General features: G+C 37.6%; 1 protein-coding gene across 3 annotated transcripts in view; it reads right to left on the reverse strand.

Moving 5' to 3' along the window:
- LOC123523791 (adhesion G protein-coupled receptor E2-like) overlaps window positions 1-15220 on the reverse strand; it is a 39162-nt gene extending 23942 nt beyond the window's left edge. For 2 of the 3 annotated variants that reach the window (XM_045301449.2, XM_045301451.2), the window contains exons 1-2: window positions 12896-15217; window positions 7929-8075 (exon numbers count right to left, since the gene is read on the reverse strand). The gene's annotated coding sequence lies outside the window, so the exon portion shown is untranslated. Of the gene's footprint in view, window positions 1-7928; window positions 8076-12895 lie in introns of all 3 variants that reach the window. The other variant, XM_053539586.1, reaches the window with a different exon arrangement.
- Window positions 15221-25619: the final 10399 nt, after the last annotated feature.

Here is a 25619-nt window from a genome sequence, read left to right on the forward strand (position 1 = left end):
GTGACTACTCATTGACCAAATCCTTGACTACTCATTGACCAAATTCTTGACCACTTATTGACCACATCCTTGACCACTCATTGACCAATTCTTGCTTACTCATTGACCAAATCCTGGACCACTTATTTACCAAATCCTTGACCACTCATTGCAAAATCCTTGACCACTCACTGACCAAATCCTTGACCACTCACTGTCCAAATCCTTGACCACTCATTGATCAAATCCTTTACCACTTATTGACCAAACCCTTGACCACTCATTGCGAAATCCTGGACCACTCCTTGACCACTCATGGACCAAATCCTTCACCACTCATTGTACAAATCCTTGACTACACATTGGCCAAATCCTTGACCCCTCATTGACCAAATCCTTCACCACTCATTGTACAAATCCTTGACTACTCATTGGCCAAATCCTTTACCCCTCAATGACCAAATCTTTGACCATTCATTGACCAAATCTTTGACCACTCACTGACCAAATCCTTGACCACTCCTTTACCCAATCATTCACCAATGATTGTGAAAATCTTTGACTTCTTATTGACCAAATCCTTGACCACCCATTGTACAAATCCATGATCAATCATTGATCAAACCTTTCATCACGCATTGTCCAAATCCTTGACTACTCATTGACCAATCATTGACTACTTATTGACCCAGTCCTTGACTACTCATTAATAAAATATTGACCACTCATTGACCAAATCCTTGACCACTCATTATCCAAATCCTTGACCACTCATTGACCAAATCCTTCATCGCTCATTGTCCAAATCATCAACAACTCATTGACCAAATCCTTGACCTCTCATTGTCCAAATCATCGACAACTCACTGACCAAATCCTTGACTTCTCATTGACCAAATCCATGACTACTCATTGGCCAAATCCTTGACTACTCATTGACCAAATCCTGAACTACATATTGACCAAATCCTTGATCACTCATTGACCAAATCCTTTACCAGCCATGGTCCAAATCCATGTCCACTTATTGACCAAATCCTTGACCACTAACTGTCAAAATCCTTGACTACACAATGTCCAAATCCTTGACCATTCATTGACAAAATCCTTGACCATTTATTGACAAAATACTTGACCACTTGTTCAACAAATCCTTGACCACTCATTGTCTAAATCCTTGACCACTCAATGTCCAAATCCATGATCACTCATTTGTCAAATCCGTGACCACTCATTGACAAAATCTATCACCAGCCAGTCAGTGTCCAAATCCTTGACCACTCACTGACCAAATCCGTGACCACTCATTGACAAAATCTTTCACCAGTCAGTCAGTGTCCAAATCCTTGACCACTCATTGACCAAATCCTTGACCACTCATTGTCCAAATCCTTGACTTCTTATTGATCAAATCTATGACTACTCATTGACCAAATCCTTGACCACTCATTGAACAAATCTTTGACCACTCATTGACCAAATCCATGACCACTCACTAATCAAATCCATGACCACTCATTGACCAAATCCTTCACCACACACTAATCAAATCCTTGACAACTCATTGACCAAATCCTTGACAACTCATTGTCAAAATCCTTGACAATTCATTGACCAAATCCTTGACGACTCATTGACCAAATCCTTGACGACTCATTGATCAAATCCTTCACCACTCACTGACCAAATCATTCACCACTCACTAATCAAATCCTTGACCACTCATTGACCAAATCCTTGACCACTCACTAATCAAATCCTTGACCACTCATTGACCAAATCCTTCACCACACACTAATCAAATCCTTGACAACTCATTGACCAAATCCTTGACCATTCATTGTCAAAATCCTTGACGACTCATTGACCAAATCCTTGATGACTCATTGACCAAATCCTTGACGACTCATTGATCAAATCCTTCACCACTCATTGACCAAATCCTTCACCACTCACTAATCAAATCCTTGACCACTCATTGACCAAATCCTTGACCACTCATTGACCAAATTCTTGACCACTCACTGACCAAATCTTGACCACATCCTTCACCAAATTCTTGACCACTCATTAATCAAATCCTTGACCCATTGCAAAATCCTGGACTACTCATTGACCAAATCCTTGACCACTCACTGTCCAAATCCTTCACCACTCATTGGCCAAATCCTTGACCACTCATTGACCAAATCCTTGACTATTCATAGACCAAATCCTAGACTACACGTTGACCAAATCATTGACCACTCATTGACTAAATCCTTGACGACTCATTGACCAAATCCTTGACGACTCATTGACCAAATCCTTGACGACTCATTGATCAAATCCTTCACCACTCATTGACCAAATCCTTCACCACTCACTAATCAAATCCTTGACCACTCATTGACCAAATCCTTGACCACTCATTGACCAAATCCTTGACCACTCATTGACCACATCCTTCACCAAATTCTTGACCATTCATTAATCAAATCCTTGACCCATTGCAAAATCCTGGACTACTCATTGACCAAATCCTTGACCACTCATTGTCCAAATCCTTGACCACTCATTGGCCAAATCCTTGACCACTCATTAACCAAATCCTTAACCACTCATTGTCAATATTCTTGACTACTCATTAGCAAAATCCTTGACTACTCATTGGCCAATCCTAGACTTCACATTGACCGAATCTTTGACCACTCATTGACCATATCCTTGAAGCTCATTGAACAAATCCTAGACTGCACATTGACCAAATCCTTGATCACTCATTGACCATATCCTTGACGTCTCATTGACCAAATCCTTTACTACTCAAAGACTAAATCCTTGACCTATCATTGACCAAATCCTTGATTCTCATTGACCAAATCCTTGACTACTCATTGACCAAATCCTTGACCACTCATTGTCAAAATCCTTTACTCATTGACCAAATTCTTCACCACTCATTGACCAAATCATTGACCTCTAACTGACCAAATCCTTGACCACTCATTGACCAAATCCTTGACCACTCATTGTCCAAATCCTTCACCACTCATTGTCCAAATCCTTCACCACTCATTGACAACATCCTTGACCATTCTTTGACAAAATCCTTGACCTCTTGTTCAACAAATCCTTGACCACTCATTGTCCAAATCCTTGACCACACATTGACAAAATCTTTCACCAGTCATTGACCAAATCCTTGACCACTCATTGAGCAAACCTTTGACCATTCATTGACCAAATCCTCAACTATTCACTGACCAAATCCTTGACTACTCATTGTCCAAATCCTTGACCATTCATTGACCAAATCCTTTACCATTCATTGACCAAATCCTTTACCATTTGTTGACCAAATCCTTGACCACTCATTGTCCAGATCCTTGACCACTCATTGACAAAATCCATCACCATTTGTTGGCCAAATCCTTGACCATTAATTGACCAAATCCTTGACCACTTGTTTACGAAACCCTTGACCACTCATTGTCCAAATCATTGACCACTCATTGACAAAATCCATCACCAGTCATTGTCCTATTCCTTGAACATTCACTGACCAAATCCTTGACCACTTCCTGACCAAATCTTTGATTACTCATTGCCCAAATTCTTGACCACTCATTGTCCAAGTCACTAACTACTTATTGACCAAATCACTGACCACTCATTGACCAAATGTTTGACCATTCATTGGCCAAAACCTTGACTACTCATTGACCAAATCCTTGACTATTCATTGACCAAATCCTTGACTACTCATTGTCCAAATCCTTGACCATCCATTGACCAAATCCTTGGCCACTCATTGTCCAAAACCTTGACCACTCATTGACCAAATCAATCGCCAGTCATTGTCCAAATCCTTGGCCACTCACTGACCAAATCCTTGACCACTCACTGACCAAATCCTTGACCACTCATTGACCAAATCCTTTACTACTCCTTGACCAAATCCTTCACTACTCATTGACCAAATCCTTGACCACTCATTGAACATCTTTGAACTTAAAAACTTATAAATGTGAAAGCAGCATCTGCCTTGCTTCTGAGTAGTCATCTGAAAATTAAATAAAGAAGAAAATTTAAAATAAAAACATTATACCGCTGTTTAAAAAACAAACAAAAAAACCCCACACATTTTGGAATTTTAGAAAATAATTTAAACAACAGAGTAATATTTCAAATACTGTTGAGTTCTTGACCTTCAGTTAAACAACACGTTTGGTTAAGAGCCACGTGATATAATTTTGAAAGTTTCTACATTAAATAAGTTTTGATTCACAGTATTTCTAGTGCTGGTGATTGTTTGAAATAATATTAATTCATATTGATTACTGTCTTAATAGCCAGTTATTTTCTTATCATCTGTATTCCAGTCAACCAGCATAAACTGATACATGTATATATATTTGAGCTAGAACATGCACCACCGTGCAGCCTACACAAGTAACTGACAACTTCCCCACATGAAACAGGATCAAAGACATTAGATTTATGCTTTTGGGTAAAATTCTTATATAAAATATACTTGCTTGCTCTGTGATTTATAAAGATCTCTAACTTTTAGCCTGCTGCCGGCAAGTGATTCTGCATTTGCGACCAGCGCAGACCAAGATCAGCCTGCTGGCAGCAAGTGATTCTGCCTGTGCAGCCAGTGCTGACCAAGATCAGCCTGCTGGCGGCAAGTGATTCTGCCTTTGCGGCCAGTGCTGACCAAGATCATCCTGCATGTCCGTGCAGATTATGGTCTGCACTGTTCACTATTCAGTCAGTAACTTTCCAGTTAGCATCCCTTCAAATAGTAAATGGTATTGCTCAAATTGAATGATGAACAAGTCCATTATAGAAATTTGGCAGGCTAAAGGCTAAACAAATTTGAGCCGCACCATGAGAAAACCAACATAGTGCATTAGCGACCAGCATGGATCCAGACCAGTATATTGTGGCTGGGTGTGAGCCATGGAGGACATGCTCTCTTGTTGGTTAGATATCTTCCTTGACCGGCTCAGTCTGGTCAGGATCCATGCTGTTCGCTAACTGTCTCTCTAATTGCAATAGGCTTTGAAAGCGAACAGCATGCTGGTTACAAATGCACTATGTTGGTTTTCTCATGGCGCAGCTCATTTCATGAATATGAATATGAATGTGTTGAATAAAAAAAGCTTTGCACAACTTGCAAGAAAGCAATATATAGCAAAACACAGTATCCAGGGGCCTCCATGACTGAGTGGTTCAAGGATATGACCTCCAGATCGTACAACAACAAAAGAGAGAAGATTTTTAGGTTTCAGGAAATTAATACTATTTTTCTTAAGAAAACTTTGGAAACACTTATTTTTACACTGAAAATTGAAAAGCTTTTGTAATGCTTTACTGGAGGTAAACTGCCTGAATTATAAATATCTATATTTAACAGTCATTAAATCAAATTTCTCCATACAGCAGGAAAGTTTTTATTGCCTCGGTGGTCCAGGTTCAATTCCCCACTTGGGCATCTTTTTTTTCTTGATTTGGCATTTTTAAGATAGTTTAGAAACAAAAACTCTATATTCTAATGTTCATAATATGACCAAACTTCAATTTTACATACATGTAATTTATTTTCAATCAATAATATGGCAACATGTTTGGTTGTACGATTTCAATCTTCACGTTTTTCCTTTGTTATAAAGTTGTTTTTTTTTAATGTATTGAAGCATGAGAAAACAATCCCAAAACTAAATTTCTGGGCAGGGTGTATTGTTTTTTTTTCTTCTTTTTTTGTTTATTTGATGAAAAATATACCCATGCAAAAATGTGATCTGCATCCGGCCGTACAAGGTGCAAAAAAAACAAAAACGCTAAGCAAGTTTTGCTCTGGGTGAACATGGTTAACATGACATAAGATTTGCTTTTTGCTCAGGCATGAATTTTGCACCTAAGTGCAAATCTTACATTATGTGAACAGTGCTTTACAATAATTCTTAGGAAAGGGCAAAAAGATCCCAAAAATTTACAACAAACCATAACGAAAAACACAAATTTATGTTATTTTATGCAAGTCACAGTATGTTATATATGTTGAAAAAAAAAAAAGAGTATCTTTCCAAGAATCAACATAGGAGAAACCATTTTCTTAACCTGTTTGATAAATCCACAACATTTCATACCTAAGGCAAAAAAAAAATAGTTTCCAGTAACATGCTCAAAAAATAAGGGTGGGGGGGGGGATTTTTTTTTTATTAAGTGTGACTTTTTGGAAATTAATTTCATGTCAAACAAGAGCTGTCGGAGGACAGCAACGCTCGACTATTCAACAGCCTTGTCAATTGAATGAATACAAAAGTTGAAAAAGGGGCATAATTTTGTAAAATGCAAAGTAGAGGTATTGAACCTCTGTACTGCATGTCATATCATGACAGTGAACAAGTGTGTGAAGTTTCAATCCTTTCCAATTTGTGGATACTGAGATACCAGCTTACATACAAAAACTTCACAAAAAACTGCTAAGTCAAAGGGGCATAATTTTGTAAAAATGCCAAGTAGAGTTATGGGACCTTCACAGTGCATGTTAGATCATGACAGTGAACAAGTGTGTGAAGTTTCAATCCATTCTAATTAGTGGATACTGAGATATCAGATTACATACAAAAATTTAACCAAAAACTGCTAAGTCGAAAAAGGGGCATAATTTTGAAAAAAAAGAGAGTAGAGTTATGGGACTTGCTTAGTGCATGTCAGATCATGATAGTGAACAAGTATGTGAAGTTTCAATCCATTCCCATTAGTAAGTACTGAGATACCAGCTTACATACAAAACCTTAACCAAAAATTTCTAAGTCGAAAAAGGGCATAATTTTGTAAAAAAGCAAAATAGAGTTATGGAACCTGTGCAATGTAGATCAGTTCATCACAGTGAATAAGTGTGTGAAGTTTCAATCCATTCCCACAAGTGGTTACTGAGTTACTAGCTTACATACAAAACCTTAACCAAAAATTTCTAAGTCGAAAAAGGGGCATAATTTTGTAAAAAAGCAAAATAGAGTTATGGAACCTGTGCAATGTAAGTCAGTTTGTCACAGTGAATAAGTGTGTGAAGTTTCAATCCATTCCCACAAGTGGTTACTGAGATACCAGCTTACATACAAAACCTTAACCAAAATCGGGACGCGGACGCGGACGCGGACGCCGACGCATGGGCGAGTGCAATAGCTCACTATTCTATGAATAGTCGAGCTAAAAATGAATACAAATAAGGGGATTATGCCTTTAGAGCATCAGTAAGTTGGATTTCTAACATCAATGACCATGATTAAAGCAAAAAAGTTGAAAAAAAATTTCTCCAAGGCCAAAAAACATTTAGGGTCGGGCCAAAAATTTAGGGTAGGTCGGTATACCGGAAACATTTTTTTTTACGCCTAATGGGACATGGGAAAAGGCTGATGAGATACCACCTCCAAATTTTAAAGAAAAGATAAGACTATTTGTGTCCTACTAATAAAAATACATTTGTAAGACCTTTAAGTGACACGCTAGTAAGAATACACTATTTTTCAACAATATTTCAGTTATGTAATGGCGGCCAGTTAACCTAACCAGTGTTCCTGGATTATGTACCAGTACAGACCTGTTCTCCACAAGTTACTGCCACATTAATCAGTGGTGGAGGACGAATGATTTCAGACACAATGTCTTTATTAAATCGTCACAGAGAACATAACACCTCACCAAGGGATGGAACTCATGACCCTGCAATCCTTATATCTGCATCCTCCCTAATGAGCTAAGCTGGCCGGCTTGTGTTATAAAAAAGAGATTTCAGACAGTGTAATACTCTGGTATCAAATTCTGTTTCTGAGTAAAGGCTCTTAATAGACTGGTCTTAAAACACTAGAGCCTTAAACATAAAAGGTTTCTTTCCAATGTTTATGAAAATTCACACCAACATTCCTCAGGATGTATTGTTTTAATCATTTTCTTACCCAAGGAAAAGTGTCTTCATCACCAGACTTGTCATCAGGGGTTGTTTCATCAGCTCACAGCTCACTGTGAACATTATTGGACTGCATGAAATAAGGCTGGTCAGCCGGACTCTGACAACTAAATTCTGCTCTGTTTCAGCTCAATACCTGAAAAGAATTTTTTTCAAGTTTTTATTTCTACTTAATTAAAACCCATTTTCTAAAATTACATCTGGAAATTATAGCCCTTTCTTCACCTACATAAACCAAGGTTGCCTGCAAATGTTTTACCAATGAATAAGTTGTTTTCCAAGACATATATAGAGGGGTCTCCATGGTGCACAGTTTGAAAAAATCATGTGAGGAAGGCATCTACCTGGCCTATGTATGGTCAGTGACTCTACCGTATCGAGGTGCCTGTCTGTGCAAGGAAGGCATCTACCTGGCCTATGTATGGTCAGTGACTCTACCGTATCGAGGTGCCTGTCTGTGCAAGGAAGGCATCTACCTGGCCTATGTATGGTCAGTGACTCTACCGTATCGAGGTGCCTGTCTGTGCAAGGAAGGCATCTACCTGGCCTATGGATGGTCAGTGACTCTACCGAGGTGCCTGTCTGTGCAAGGAAGGCATCTACCTGGCCTATGGATGGCCAGTGACTCTACCGAGGTGCCTGTCTGTGCGAGGAAGGCATGTACCTGGCCTATGGATGGTCAGTGACTCTACCGAGGTGCCTGTCTGTGCGAGGAAGGCATGTACCTGGCCTATGGATGGTCAGTGACTCTACCGAGGTGCCTGTCTGTGCCTGGAGGAAAACCTCCATTGAAGCTGGAATGTTACCACATAATCTAACTTGTACTGTGTCACTTTAAAACCAATTAACCTCTAGTCTGCTCTAAAATGGACTGGTAGATCATTCAATTTGGGCAGTAACATTTATTATTAAAGGCAGAATCACTTGCAAACAGCAGGCTAAAGGCTAAACAAAGAAATAAACTTTAAAGACAAGGGAAAAATTTCCAGAAACACCCACACAAAGAGAATCAAATGAAAAATTGAGTATGATGAGAGATTAATATCAAAATTATCACCAAATAAAGGGAAACAACAAAAGTGAAAACACTAAGGGAAAATAAAATATGTTCGCTTAGATCAGGTTCAGGCATTTGGTTTACACTGCAAGACTGTGACTTTAACCCTTATCATGCTGAACACAATTCTGCCTTTGTGACTTGTGCAGATCATGATCAGCCTGCACATCCATGAAGTCTAATGACCTAAACTGTTTGCCATTCAGTCAGTATCTTTTTAGTATGACCCCTTTTAACAGTTAATGGTACTGTCCAAATTGAGAGACTGATGGACCAGTTCATTAAAAGAAATTCAGCAGGGTAAGGGTTAAACCCCACAAAACAAACAAACTTCATTGGCAAATGAAGAAATGAAAGTGAAACAAATGAAAACTCAGTATTGTCCATAAGTCATTAATCTTTGCCAATATTTTTGGGCATTTTCATTACTTTTCACATTTGTATACTGAAAATATAATTCTGCATTAACTAAAATAACCTATTTGTCTTTAGATCTAAGAGGTTTTAAAAATTTTAGTTGGCAGTTAAAAACTGACATACGCATACAGGGTACATAGGAAATTGTAATAGTAGTATATATTTTTAAAAAAAGAACAAAAATCATGATAAAAGTGACAATTCTCCTGCCTGCTAAGTTTGCAGATGAATAAGAAAATGATATAGTCAGACAGAGGTTTCAAAGCTACAACCCTGAGACTGTCAGCTAAACATTTTGTCCAAACATGCAACATGATAATGTATACTTTGCATTGGTTTTTCAATAGCTTATCAGATATTTACCTTTACCCTGCTAAGTTTCTAAAATGTTCTGGACTATCATTCAATTTGAGCAGTGGCATTTATTATTCAAAAGGGTGTTCTCTGAAAATTTTCTGATTAAATATCTAACATGGCGGACCATGATCAGCCTGCACTGACCTTGGTCTGCAGCCTGGTCGCAAAGGCAGAACCATTTGCCACCAGCAGGGTCAAAGGTTAAGATTCTGACACTGAAAATTTGTTTATGGAAACATAAAGATAAAGAACATTCACAAGTGTCAGGTCAAATCATAAGAAATTTTAAACAATGAATATTAGTTTATGTATAGATACAATGCTATTTTAGCAAATAAAGGGAGACAACAAATTGAAATATGGGAAAATGTAATATGACTACCTGTATTATGTCCTGTGAATGCACTCAGTTCAAAGTGTTTGTTGTGTACGTCATTTTTTGTGGAAGTGAACTACCTCAAATCTAGTCACACTATTTGGTGCCATCTATAAATGTCCAAGTCAGAACTAGAGGTGAACCAGACGAAGGGAGAAGTACATGTATCAACTTGATGATATTGAATATTTTATAAATTAAAACATGTAAACAACATTCAATTTGACACAGCAAGTAACTGCCAACTTCCCCACATGAATCAGAGATGGAGAACAATTGATTTCAGACACAATGTCTTTTATCAAAATTGTCACGGCAAACATATGCCCAAGGATCGAACTCGCAACCTTGCCATCTGTAGATCTGTGCAATTGAGCTTAACAGGCCGGCAAACATATTTTAAGATATTCTTCAATAATTTAATGATTACATCATATGTATTTTGTTTAATCCTGTCACTTGCAGTATTTTCGACCCGATATCAGGGTGCCGTATATCTTTCTTGATATACCGCCAGTTGACCAGTGATATACGGTCAGTTGATCATGTGACCTTATGATTGATATTGTTGTCATAAGAAATTTTGCATTGAAACCATCACCATTGTGTTGGAATTGTCCGAACTAAGAAAATGAGTGGTCAAATAATGAGCTTTTATTCAAAAACGAAGAAGTTATTGCGATTTTGTTGGTGATTACGTCATTTTATCCTACCCTCATACAAGATACAGCACAAAATCGGCCTGCCTAATAAACTTTGCTTTATTTAGTCATATATGATATGGTTTCGTTAATCCACAGGTCGCGTTTATCAAACGACGGATGAAAGGTCTACCCATAGTGAATGCGCGGCAACAAAAGTTCAGAGAACCTATAAGTGATTGTATTTTCTTTAGTGTTGTTTTTGGATGTAGCAAAATTTCTTTAATTTTTTGCATTAGTTCTTGGATTTTTGAAGCTGGGATACGAACGAGCATTTGGTTTCAGTCTAACTCCAGCCCTAGAAAAACTAATACCTCAGTCGGGCCTTGCGTTTTTTTCTCGGCCAAAGGCACACCTAATTCTATCATGGTATCTCTAAACGTTTGAAGTGCAGCAGTACATGATACGTTTGATTTGTCTCCGCCCAAAAAATCGTCTAAATAATGTAATAGACCACCTGATTTGAGTTTCGATTTGACACAAAATTCAAGAAATCTTGCAAATCTTTAAAAAGTGATACAACTGATTGAAGCACCAAAAGGAAGCGCTTTACCAAAATAATACTTTTCTTCAAAACGAAAGCCTAATAATTCAAAATCAGTCGGTTTTATAGGTATTAGCCTATATGCACTTTTAATATCAGTTTTGAATAATTTGCAATTACGTCCCAAATCCTGTACTAATTTCACCGCTTCGTCGAAGTGTGTGTATTGTACAGAACACAAAGTAGGGTCTATGTAATCGTTCACCGAATCTCCTGACGGATATGATAAGTGATGTATCATTCGATACTCTCCAGATGTTTTCTTTGGCACTAATCCTATGGGAGAAATGATTAAATTAGGTAACGGCCTTTCTTTGAATGGGCCAGCCACCCTACCTGTTTTAATTTCTTTTTGTATTTGTAGTTTTATGATATCGGGATTTAACAAAGTTGAACGCAAATTTTTTGAATCCCGTGCGATACGTGGACCTGTATACTGTAACGAAAAACCATTCATAAATCCATCTAATAGGAAATCTGCTTCGGTGACGTCATAGTTTTTTAAATGCTTTTTAAGGGCTGTTACGTTTACTGGCGTTTGGGCCAAATTATGAACGTCCAAATTACTCTGTTCGGTGGAAGAGCTAGGTTTTGAAGAACTGTTAATTTTAGCTTGGGCCTCCGTAACTGCCTCGTCTAACAAAGGGTCTGCCGCGAAAAAGATTTCGCTGTGTTGGGCGAAACTGCCCACCCCGTGAGTAACCAGACTGGTTCATTACAGATGAACCTTGTTTAGAGCACGTGATGTCTGGATGGGGCCCCGAACATTTTGAGCATACATGAGGAAATTTGCAATTTTGCCAAGTACAGTTGCCTCTGTTAAAGTCTTGACACGTGTACCAACCTACATATGATGTATTGTTATGAGTGGGTTGCAGTTGCATGCAGCGCCACCACAAGTCATTATTGATTTTTGACCAAGGGGCTAGGGAAATTGCTTGGTGAAGGCGAAATTGCTCATCATACGTTCTCCATGAAAAATCGCCTTGGCGTAAGGCACATTCTCTAATGTTAAACATGTAGTGTAACATTTCGTACACTTTATCTGCAGGAGTAGCTAAGTAAATGAATGTACAGATTATGAAGGCGTTCGTCCATTTCTCTATGTTTGTAATTTTTTCTTTACATTCTTTGTTTGTTGATTCGATATGACCTTCAGAATTTAAATGAAAAACGCTACCCGAATAAAATTCTGATAATTCTACTGCCCCTTTGAGCAGTAACGCTAGGTTGACAAATTCCCCTTTGCATATTTTTTGTTTTAAAAAAGCCGGGACATGGGGAGCCAGATCGTCGTACGCTAAACGAACCATGGGCAAAATAAAATTTTCGGACTGAAAATTAAGTGGCCTGTTACATTGGGTACCTAAGGCTTGTGGGTCAGTAGAATTTGCGCCGCCACACCCTTGTAAAGAATTAGTTACATTCGAATCAGCATTGCACGTAGGAGGAATAATTTGTGAGTTTCTAATAATTTGTTCAAAGTCAATTACATTGCACTCACCGGCTTCTGTTTGTAGCAGCCTCTCGTCTACAGCGTCCTCGAGGTCAGCCGCAGGCCTTTTCTGTCCTCTGGTGCCACTGACATTTTGTTGACCTTGGTCATTCTGCTCGTCTCTGGCAGCATTCCTTCTCAGATTACGCCGAACATTTGGCGCATTTTGTTCCTCCTCCTGTTCAACGTCTCTCTCCTGTCTAGGTAATGCACGTCTAGCCTGTGCCTGTCTCCGGCGACCGCGTGGCATTTTAATGGTTCTTTATAGCGTAACCTTGAAAAACTTTTCTCTCTGGCCTTGGTAAGTTTTCTCTTGACACAACCATGTAGTAATGCAAAGTGAATGAAGAGCACAGGTTTAGCGGTATTTATAGCACAATACCTGATCATGCGTATTAGCTCGAAACCGGTTTAAACAAGAGCACCGCCTTGCGGGTGCTGACGCTCATCTGATTTTTTTTTGTATAATAGAAATATTGTCCTACCCATGATTTTCTAAGTCTAAAAAGGGCCATCATTCTTGCAAAAAGCAGGATAGAGTTATGTTTCTTGATGTACAGTGTCCACTTATGATTGTGAAAAACTGTTGCAAGTTTTAAAGCAATAGCTTTGATAGTTTATGAGAAAAGTTGCCTTAAACATAATACTCAACCAAGAAAATGATTTTCTAAGTCCAAAAGGGGCAATAATTATTGCAAAAAGCAGGATGGAGTTATGTTGCTTGCTGTACAGGGTCAGCTTATGATGGTGAACAAGTGTTGCAAGTTTCAAAGCAATAGCTTTGATAGTTTAGGATAAAAGCTGACCTAAACATAAAACTTAACCAAGAAAACTGATTTTCTAAGTCCAAAAGGGGCAATAATTCTTGCAAAAAGCAAGATGGAGTTATGTTTCTTGATGTACAGGGTCTGCTTATGATGGTGAACAAGTATTCCAAGTTTCAAAGCAATAGCTTTGATAGTTTAGGAGAAAAGTTGACCTAAACATAAAACTTAACCAAGAAATCTGATATTTTTTAAGTACAAAAGGGGCCATAAATCTTGCAAAAAGCAAGATGGAGTTATGTTTCTTGCTATACAGGGTCAGCTTATGATGGTGAACAAGTCTTCCAAGTTTCAAAGCAATAGCTTTGATAGTTTAGGAGAAAAGCTGACCTAAACATAAAACTTAACCAGGCAACGCCGACGCAGACGCCGACGCCGACAACCGCTCAAGTGATGACAATAACTCATCATTTTTTTTCAAAAAATCAGATGAGCTAAAAACGTTGGTACCCAGGAGATAAAGAAAAGCTATGGAACCAGTTATAAATCTATATTGTTTTGCCTAGCAACCAATAACGTGATTTCTCGAAAATAAATAAAATTATTTTATTCAAAATAATTTACATTATGTAAAAAGGTTAAACTGTTTACATTTGGATTTAAAGTCAGCAGCAGTTGCTAATTGATAGTATGTTAATTCATTAAAGTCAGCAGTTGATAATTGATAGTATGTTAATTCATTGAAGTCAGCAGCAGTTGCTAATTGATAGTATGTTAATTCATTGAAGTCAGCAGCAGTTGCTAATTGATAGTATGTTAATTCATTGAAGTCAGCAGCAGTTGCTAGTTGATAGTATGTTAATTCATTGAAGTCAGCAGCAGTTGCTAGTTGATAGTATGTTAATTCATTGAAGTCAGCAGCAGTTGCTAGTTGATAGTATGTTAATTCATTGAAGTCAGCAGCAGTTGCTAGTTGATAGTATGTTAATTCATTGAAGTCAGCAGCAGTTGCTAGTTGATAGTATGTTAATTCATTAAAGTCAGCAGTTGCTAATTTATAGTATGTTAATTCATTTAAGTCAGCAGTAGTTGCTAATTGATAGTATGTTAATTCATTGAAGTCAGCAGTAGTTGCTAATTGATAGTATGTTAATTCATTAAAGTCAGCAGTTGCTAATTGATAGTATGCTAATTCATTAAAGTCAGCAGTTGCTAATTGATAGTATGTTAATTCATTGAAGTCAGCAGCAGTTGCTAATTGATAGTATGTTAATTCATTGAAGTCAGCAGCAGTTGCTAATTGATAGTATGTTAATTCATTGAAGTCAGCAGCAGTTGCTAATTGATAGTATGTTAATTCATTGAAGTCAGCAGTAGTTGCTAATTGATAGTATGTTCATTCATTAAAGACGCAACCACTGTATTTGAAGAGTGTCCAATTTGCTTATATTATATTTGACTCATTCTTTCTATGAGTTTCATGTCGACATGTTTCTATGAGTTTCGTGTCGACATGTTCTGAGTTTCATGTCGACATGTTTTTAAAATCTCTAACAATGGTGTAAAGAACTTGCTCGTTCATTTTCAACTATCTTTCATTTACCATAGAAGATAGAAGTCTACAGATGAGGAGCTTAGCAGCATTATTTCTTCTTCTTACGTTTAAAGATAATGAATAACAATGTAAAGCAAGTATTGGTCGGTTTTCCTGTTCTATACATTGTCCAAGTAGATTAAGAGCTGTTTCCCTGTGTGCAAGGTTTGGTTCCTGGTCAATGGTTTTCACAAGATTAGAAAGTGCTCTTTGCTTATCTTCTAGTCTTCCAAGATTGCTGTAGGTTTTGTATTGCAAGAAAAAGAGGTAAGGGAGCGAATCTACAACAGCCCAGTCCATCCAATGGTCAAATCTACCTCTGAAAGCTAGATCCTCTGCTGTAGATCTAAACATTTCATATTTTAGTTCATGCGGAACACAGTTTATTTCACACGGAAGAAAACGGACACTGAATGCCAAAATATACCGTATAGCTTCTTCATTATGATTATCGGATATTGCAAAGAATCCTCTTTTTATATGTCGGAAGATAAAATCATGACAGCCACTAATAGGCTGGACAATGTTTAGATCATAGCTTCCTTCAATATCCCCGAGAACAATTTCTGTTCTTTGACTATCTCTTATACAGTATAACATGGAGGCTAGCTTCAGATTACCAGATGAGACATCTGTGTTCAGACCTAGTGAGGTCCAGGCGAAAGCGTCTGCTGATGTAGCATTGTACTGTTGAATGTTAAGGGATGCCAGGGCGGTTCCTAGGGTTGAACATAATCGTGTTGCAAGAAGACTGCAAGCTGTTTTGTCCAATCTTCCACACTGAACAGAAATAATGACTAGTTTGAAAATGTACCTCAGCAATGTTTGTATAGCCTCTTCATAACTACTAAAACTTATGCAAGTAAGACAAGAAAATATGTTGTAATCAGTGAACTGTGCTGTGGCTTTTAATAAATCTGCTGAAGCAATGTCACTTGTTCTGAATGGGCACAAATTATACAATTTTAGATGCAGTCTTGAACCAAAATCTTCACACTCAATCCCCATTAGTAATGTCCCTTCACTCGTTATAACAGACTGGAGTATTTTAAGAATGTAGGGTTTAGACCCACGAGAAATATGTCCTCTCATCAAGTTGTTTCCAGGTGTGATGAAGTGTGGGCAATTATCATTTAGGATACTGTTGTACAAGATGTATAAACACAATGATAGACAAACAAGTAAGTTATTTTCTCTCCAGATATTAGATTGTGTATTTGCAATACAGTGGAACAGAACTGTTTTACACATGAAACTTGAAATAGTGTCTTCAAAGTGTGGTTTGATGTAGGTTTTTAGTATCATCTTCATCAATATGTAACATCGAATCTGTGTAATATTTAGATTAAACATTAAACACCTTTCAGCTAGAGATGTTGATATTCTCCATTCATGCTCTTCATGGTCACTGCCCTTGCTTCCAACACCAACAACAAAACATCCACTACTACAACAATATCTCTTAATGTCATCTGATGGCCACTGACCCGCACCTTGCCAGTCTAACCATTGTCTAGCTGGTAGAGGCCATGATTTACAAGGGAAAGCAACAACAATGTCATTATCATTAAACCCAGGTTTACCTTCTCGTGTATGTGCTGGACCATGTCTTTCTCCTCCTTCAAAAGCGGCAGCAGCTGCTGCAGACATGATTGCATTCTTTAATAGGACTCTTCCTGTTCTATCTCTGATATAATACTGGTCAGGTACATCATTGTAGGGAAGTGGAGCATCGTCTCGTAGACGTTGTAGGAGACAATAACCAGGTGATACAGATTCATCTTGGATCATCAAGTAATTTCTCATACCAGGTTCCCAGCCATTCCAGTCTTGTATCACATTAAAGTTATTCATCAAGAAGAGCTGATCTGTGTCTAAGTGAAGGTCCGGTGTTGTTGTACCTTCAGACTGACTGCCAAAGTATTTTGTTGAGATGTTATGATCTTGTAGCTGTAGTGATCTTGTATATATTGATTCTATCAGTAACCATGCTCTTCTTCTTTTCAGAACCATTCTTTCATCCACTCCTACATCAGCTAGAACCTCGGAGAGTCTCTTTGAAACAGTTTGTGTATGATCTGGTGCTTGAAACATTCTGAAAATAAATACAGTTACCATAGATTCTCTGTCCTTTTATTGTTTTTATCTTTATTGTTATCAGTGAAAACAAAAAAAACAACAACAAGAAACTGCGTTCAATAAACGCTTGATGCCCCCGGTGGCATCCTTGTCAATACAAAGCAACCCAAGTCCAAAACGAGGTCAAGGTCAAGGTCAAACTGAAGTCATGTGATGTTTGAAGATGAGGAATGGTCACAGGTTACATCTACATTAGTATCAAGTCATTCTAGTAAGGGGTATTGATGCTAGACGAAATGGTCCCATTTGGTTAACCAAGAGATGTCCCATACAAAGCAACCCAAGTCCAAAACGAGGTCAAGGTCAAACTGAGGTCAGGTGATGTTTGAAGATGAGGAATGGTCACAGGTTACATCTGCATTAGTATCAAGTCATTCTAGTAAAGGGTATTGATGCTAGACGAAACGGTCCCATTTGGTTAACCTCCTACGGACGGACGAACACCCATACGATTCATGTATTAGGTGGTCATTTCATTGTTTGAAAACAATAGAATGACCATTTAAAGAACAAAAGAATTAAGTGGTTACTGAATGAATACAAAGGATTTCTATTGTCCTAGGCCACATATCCTACCACCTAAGGTACCAATCGTGTGCTCGGACGGACGGACAGGACGATCACTATATGTCTCCCGCATCAGTAGATGCCGGGGGCATAAAAACAACAGAGAAATGAAACTTATAGACTGTATAATTATAGAATGTGAAATATAAGGAAATTGAGCCAAACAGCCAAGCTACTTCTTCATATTCATAGACAGTTTACTGACATTTCAAGCAAATTAAATGGACTGACCTTAAGACCAACATAGAAAGATATCGGAATTTATTATATTTATATTTCTTATAAGTGTTTTTACAGGGTACCAAAGGTATAAACTGCCTCAATTGCCTTAAAGCTGTTTATAAACGGTCATTAAGTACTAATCTTCTGTGTAGTATTTCTCAAGATGGTAGGAAAGTTTTTATTTCTGAAGCAATCGGGTTCGATTCCTGACCCTGACATTGTACTTTTATTCTAGATTTAGCATTTTTGAAAAAAAGTTTAGAAGCAAAATCTCATACTCTCATATTCATAATATTACCAAATTTATATTCTAAAGAAAGATTATTTTTAGCAAAATTTTATGTCATTTCATGTAAAATTAAAAGTGTTTATATTTAAAATCAATTTTGAATTTTTAAAAACGAAAGGACATACTTTTGGCAGGTAAAATGCGCAATAAACTCTTCAGATATAAAATTTTCCAACTGCTTAAACTGTTATATTTTTATTTCCTCTTGCACTTTTGAAGACATTTAAGCTATTTTCAGCTTCTATGTATATTGGAACAATTGGAAAGGATGACATGTAGCGTCTCACAGGACCTAACACTTGAGATATATTGATTCAAGGAAGTTATTTCTGAAAAGGTTTTGAAAGTATCCATCAAGCAGTTCAAGAGAAATGTTAAAATTGACTTTAGTGAACTCATACATGTACAAGGCTTTAATATAGCAAAAACACTTTTTAAAACAATTTTATCAGGGAAACAAAAGATGTTTTTTTTAATAAAAGTTTTCCCATAATGATTTTTCTCGTGACACACAATGAGCAGTGTTCAATAACTAGTAAGTTGGGAGTTTTTTGATGGACCTAATTCGCTTCCCAAGTGGATGTAAAGTTTCATAAAGATCCAGTCAATTTTAATGTGAATTCGATAAAACTTCTTTTCTATTATTTGACCTAGTACCCAAGATTTTATACCGAAGTGACACATTTTCAGAACTGCTACAAGTTTTACAAAAAAATACCACAGAATTTGTCCGTTCATTGCGCTTTAACCTCTTTTTTTACCCTAGTTAAACCAAACTACCGGAACGCAATGGTGCACGTTTAACTTTTAAACTCGGGTAATTCTACGATAAATCACACTTTGGAACTTATTATTTCAATTATTAGTATCAACAGCGTTAGAAAAAATGGTAACTACTCTTTTTACAACCATGCTACGCACCTGGATCGGACGACGTCATTGCACACGAGTGGTTTATTGCAGTAAGTATACCCCCCCCCCCCCCCCCCAAGATAGATTTTGCTCTACATGTATGTTGGTTATTTGCTGGTCTTGTTAGAATTTATCGTAACAAACGTCCCTGGCAGGATTACAATTTGCCGTGATAGCTAGTCTTGTAATTATGTACTGTTGGTGGAATGTGTGTTACAGAACCCTTACAGAAGAAAAAGGTCTGCTGCGTACCTTTGCTGTGTACATACAGCGTATATGATGCGTACATGATGTGTACTGAAATCAAGGGCTTTAAATAGTACACAGGATATACACCGCACATACACCGATAGTACGTTTGTAGTACACTTTTGACATGCAAATGAGCTCTGCCGCGTACTACTTGCTGCGTACATGCTGTGGACTACATAGTACACAGGATGTACGCTGGAGGAATTTAGTATGCGGGAAATAGTACGCAGCATGTACGCGGCACATACACTTTTCACATGCAAATGAGCCTGCGGTGTACTACCCCTGCGGCTTACATGCTGTGTACTCCTGCGGCGTACATTCTGTGTACTCCTGGCCAGAGTCCTGCGGCGTACATGCTGTGTACTCCTGCGGCGTACATTCTGTGTACTCCTGGCCCGAGTCCTGCGGCGTACATGCTGTGTACTCCTGCTGCATACATGCTGTGTACTCTTGTGGCAAACTGCTGTGATAATGTAAATTCCTTACCCCACCAACTTTCTTATGCAAATGCTGATCATTTGGACAGAAAAAAAACAGAAAAAAGATGAGTGACATGCATCAATAAGTATTTACCCTTACCAAAAGAATGTAGATTGATGTTATCAAATAAATTAGTACGCTTTTCTTCATCCACTTTTCAATGAAATAAATCAATTTTTGTAGCATGTAATTTGGTAAACATCTGAAGAAAATGGCGTAACTGCATCAAGGGGAAACAACTTTAATGCAACTAAATATAAGTGTTATAAATTTCGAAGTATCTGCGGTGTACATGCAGTGTACTATTTTCTTGTACTATTTTCTTGTACAAGTCCCTCCTGCGTACATGCAGTGTACTCCTTAAATTTTCAGAGTCTGTGCTGCGTACTTGAAGTGTACTAGTGACCTCCTGCGTACATGCTGTGTACTCGTCGAAATAGTACGCGGCATGCGGTGTATATAAAATGTACTCCTCTGGCGTACTACTGTGTTCGCGGCATATACACAGCAAATACGCAGCATGTACGCCACAGAGGCTTGCTTCTGTAAGGGAACATAAATAGTATACAGTACTAGTTTTAAAGCAAATTGATTCATTTTACATAGCATGAAACAACACCATAAAGTATTTATTTACATATGCTACCAAAATATCCTGGTAATCATGTTAAAAAGCAAGTGTCAAAATTTTGATTTCCATCAGACTGTTCAGTTTTCAGGCGTAATTCTGTGTTGATAAATTGCGGTTTGGTCCGGAAAAATTGTTCCTTCCAGAATATAGGGGTTTACAGGGTAATTGTCTAATGAAATAAGGCGAAATTTCTGGACAGCAAAATATGTTAAGTTTGGAGTGTTTTCCCATATTCATGGGTTCCTGTTGTATTTTAATTTCTTTCTTCTGGTATTTACTGGTTATCGTTAACATGGGTTTTCCAGTTTCAGGGGTTCCTCTTAAGACAGGTTTCACTATATTATCCACATATTTGTACTAATTAATATGCTTTCTGGTAGTAATAATGAAAATGTTTATTATATCTTGAGCTTTTTTAAATACCACTTCGAATACTGTAAAAATTAGAGTTAGGGCAGGTCATTTTCAGTTAAGAAGTTCATATTTTTAATTGAGGCAAATTCAGTATTTGAGCCGTGCCATGAGAAAACCAACATAGTGGTTTTGCGACCAGCATGGATCCAGAGTTATGCACCTTGTGTCATATGATGTGGGTGATGATGTGGATCCATGTTGTTCAATAACAGTTTTTCTAACTGAAATAGGCTTTGAAAGCGAACAGCATGGATCCTGACCAGATTGCGCAGATGCGCAGGCTGGTCTGGATCCATGCTGGTCGCAAAGTCATTATGTTGGTTTTCTCATGGCGCTGCTCATTTACTTCCTCCAAATCTGGTTAAACTGCATAGTTGCGGTTCATTTGCTTTCATACCCTTACTTTTTTCTTTCTTTTTATTTTCCTTTCTAAGCTCACCTGAACTCTTTACAAAGTGAGTACTTAGTTTAGGCCTATGGTTCTCATCCATTGTTAACATATTCACATAATCATGTTCTCCTGCGAAACTTTTAAGAGTCAAAATTATATCAGTCTTGGTCTGTAGCATCCTGGCATAGACCTCTCTAAAGTTTCCCCTAAACAGTTCACTTGACCATGGAGCAACATGGCTAAAATGGTCAACCTAAGACCTCTTCTCATGAACCACTTGTACAATGTGGCCGCATTGGTCGAGAGGGCTAAGACACTTCTCTACGGAGGTGAAGGCCCCGGGTTCGATTCCTGGCTACTCCCATTGCGGTGTGTCCTTGGGCAAGACACTTTATCACAATTGCCTCAGCCGACCCAGTTGTAAATGGGTACCAGCAAATTGCTGGTGTAAGGTATAATTGGTTTTAACTTTTCTTAAAATAGGGCTAATATTGGGAGTGTAGGTTTGGAAAGTGTCTAAAATTGGGAGTGTAAGTTTGGAAAGTGTCTAACATTGGGAGTGTAAGTTTGGGAAGTGTCTAACATTGGAAGTGTAAGTTTGGGAAGTGTCTAACATTGGGAGTGTAAGCTTGGAAAGTGTCTAACATTGGGAGTGAAAGCTTGGGAAGTGTCTAACATTGGGAGTGTAAGCTTGGAAAGTGTCTAACATTAGGAAAGCTATAAGATTGAAATGTGTTTCAGATTGGAAGGGTGTAAGAGTTGGGGGGGGGGGGTGCGTGAGACTGGGATAGGTGTAATATTGAGAGATGTCAGATTTTAAGGGATGTTAAATTGGGATGGGTCTGAGATTTGGATGGGTGTATGATTGGGAGGGATTTTAGATATCTTGCACAAGATAATACACATTTTCAAAGTAACATTTTCCAGAATAATATTTAAAACTTGTACTATTCCATGTATATTTCATACACAATGAACATATCTTTTTGACAAAATGTTGAATTTGAAAGAAAAACATGGCCCAAATGATAGCTTGAAAAGCAGATTTTAGGGAGTGTGCAGGGAAGCCTTTACACTTGTTCATGTCACAGAATAGAGAAATATGAAAAAGCTACATTTGTTGTCACATTCTAAAAATCTTGTGTTTCTCGTTCATTATTGGAAAGAATCATTTTAACATAACATAAATCCATTTTGTGAAGATGAAAATTACAAAAGTGCTCTACTATCTCATGAAATGTAAGATAAAGGCCTTTATTCATTTGTATATAAAACAAGAGCTGTCCGTAAGACAGCGCCCTCGGCTTTTTTTAGTGCTTGACTCTGAATTAGGGCTTTGCCAGTAAAAAGAAATCCAAGTTAAAAAGGGACATAACTCTGTCAAAATTCAAATCAGAGTTTTGGGAATTGTGTCTCCTGGTGTAGACTTTGATAGTAAATAATTATTTTGAGTTTCAAGGAAAAAGCTTTAATAGTAACAGAGATATTTGACTTTATCAAAAAAAAAAATCCAAGTTAAAAAGGGACATAACTCTGTCAAAATTCAAATCAGAGTTATGGGGATTGTTTCTCCTGGTGTAGACTTTGATGGTAAACAAGTATTTTAAGTTTCAAGTCAAAAGCATTGATAGTAACAGAGATATTTGACTTTATCAAAAACTTTAACAAAAATTCTAAGTTAAAAAGGGGCATAATTCTGTTAAAATTCAAACCAGAGTAAAGCGAATTGTGTCTCTTGGTGTAGATTTTGATAGTTAATAACTATTTTGAGTTTCAAGTCAAAAGTTTTAATAGTAACAGAGATATTTGACTTTATCAAAAATTTTAACAAAAAAAATCTTAGTTAAAAAGGGGCATAATTCTGTCAAAATTCAAATCAGAGTTATGGGGATTGTTTCTCCTGGTGTAGACTTTGATAATAAATAGCTATTTTAAGTTTCAATTCAATAGCTTTGTTAGTAACAGAGATATTTGACTTTATCAAAAACTTTAACCAACGGCGACACAAATGCTGATGCCGGGGTGGGGGGGGGGGGGGGGTACAATAGCTCTATTTTTTCTTTGAAAAGTCGAGCTAAGAATGTCCAGATAGATTCTATAGCTAATTGTTTAATATGGAATGCACAATGGCTTTTGACAATTCATATTTTTTATGTAAGATAGTCAAATGAAATTCAGCTAAATTGTAGGCACATGGCTGCTAGAGTAAATGATACAGACGGCAAAACCCAAACAGTAGTCAGGTTTTTTAACCTCAGTGTTTTAGGGTAGAATAAGCATTTGTTAACACGTTTGTTGTCACACATTTATTGAACAAACGAAATAGAGAAATAGTAAATAAAAAGAGGATTTTTTTTTTTTGGTTCTGGTTAATATAAAATTTTTCTTTCTACAAGGTGAGATATATTTCATATTCATGAAAAACAAACTAAATTTTTGTTGTGCTTTATTACGTTGAAAAATGTATTTATATCTGAATATATAACAAACATGACGCCAGACGTCTTGCGACATTTTAAAGATAACAATTTCCATATCATTTTATATTCTGCAGCATTTTCATTAAGTAAAGTTTTTGAATCAAAAAATATACTCTATCACTACAAAGTTCATTCTTTTTATGCGAAAAATTAGACATAAATTAACCCTTACAGAAGCAAGCCTCTGTGGCGTACATGCTGCGTATTTGCTGTGTATATGCCGCGAACACAGTAGTACGCCAGAGGAGTACATTTTATATACACCGCATGCCGCGTACTATTTCGACGAGTACACAGCATGTACGCAGGAGGTCACTAGTACACTTCAAGTACGCAGCACAGACTCTGAAAATTTAAGGAGTACACTGCATGTACGCAGGAGGGACTTGTACAAGAAAATAGTACAAGAAAATAGTACACTGCATGTACACCGCAGATACTTCGAAATTTATAACACTTATATTTAGTTGCATTAAAGTTGTTTCCCCTTGATGCAGTTACGCCATTTTCTTCAGATGTTTACCAAATTACATGCTACAAAAATTGATTTATTTCATTGAAAAGTGGATGAAGAAAAGCGTACTAATTTATTTGATAACATCAATCTACATTCTTTTGGTAAGGGTAAATACTTATTGATGCATGTCACTCATCTTTTTTCTGTTTTTTTTCTGTCCAAATGATCAGCATTTGCATAAGAAAGTTGGTGGGGTAAGGAATTTACATTATCACAGCAGTTTGCCACAAGAGTACACAGCATGTATGCAGCAGGAGTACACAGCATGTACGCCGCAGGACTCGGGCCAGGAGTACACAGAATGTACGCCGCAGGAGTACACAGCATGTACGCCGCAGGACTCTGGCCAGGAGTACACAGAATGTACGCCGCAGGAGTACACAGCATGTAAGCCGCAGGGGTAGTACACCGCAGGCTCATTTGCATGTGAAAAGTGTATGTGCCGCGTACATGCTGCGTACTATTTCCCGCATACTAAATTCCTCCAGCGTACATCCTGTGTACTATGTAGTCCACAGCATGTACGCAGCAAGTAGTACGCGGCAGAGCTCATTTGCATGTCAAAAGTGTACTACAAACGTACTATCGGTGTATGTGCGGTGTATATCCTGTGTACTATTTAAAGCCCTTGATTTCAGTACACATCATGTACGCATCATATACGCTGTATGTACACAGCAAAGGTACGCAGCAGACCTTTTTCTTCTGTAAGGGAATACACAGTGTACAAATACACACAGCTATATCACTCACAATGGGTTATACGCAGTGAGTAATATGGTTTATATCTCACTGATATTTAGAGGTTATTACACAGGCCAGTGTGCCTTAAGGCAATAATAACATACTAATATAGGTACTGGCCCTCGGGCAATGCCAATATCACCTTAAGGTACACCAGCCATGTTTTATAAACTATTAATTGTATATGTTACACTCTACGCTGTTTCAAAGAAAACAAGATTAAATGATATTATGTTGCAAAGCATCATTCAAAGTTCATGTAATATGCCGGAAGGTTAGATTTGTCCGATGACGCTGGCGTTATTTTCTTGCAAACTTCAATATCTGGCACAAC

This window comes from Mercenaria mercenaria, chromosome 3, assembly GCF_021730395.1.
Source record: "Mercenaria mercenaria strain notata chromosome 3, MADL_Memer_1, whole genome shotgun sequence".
Lineage (NCBI taxonomy): Eukaryota > Metazoa > Mollusca > Bivalvia > Venerida > Veneridae > Mercenaria > Mercenaria mercenaria.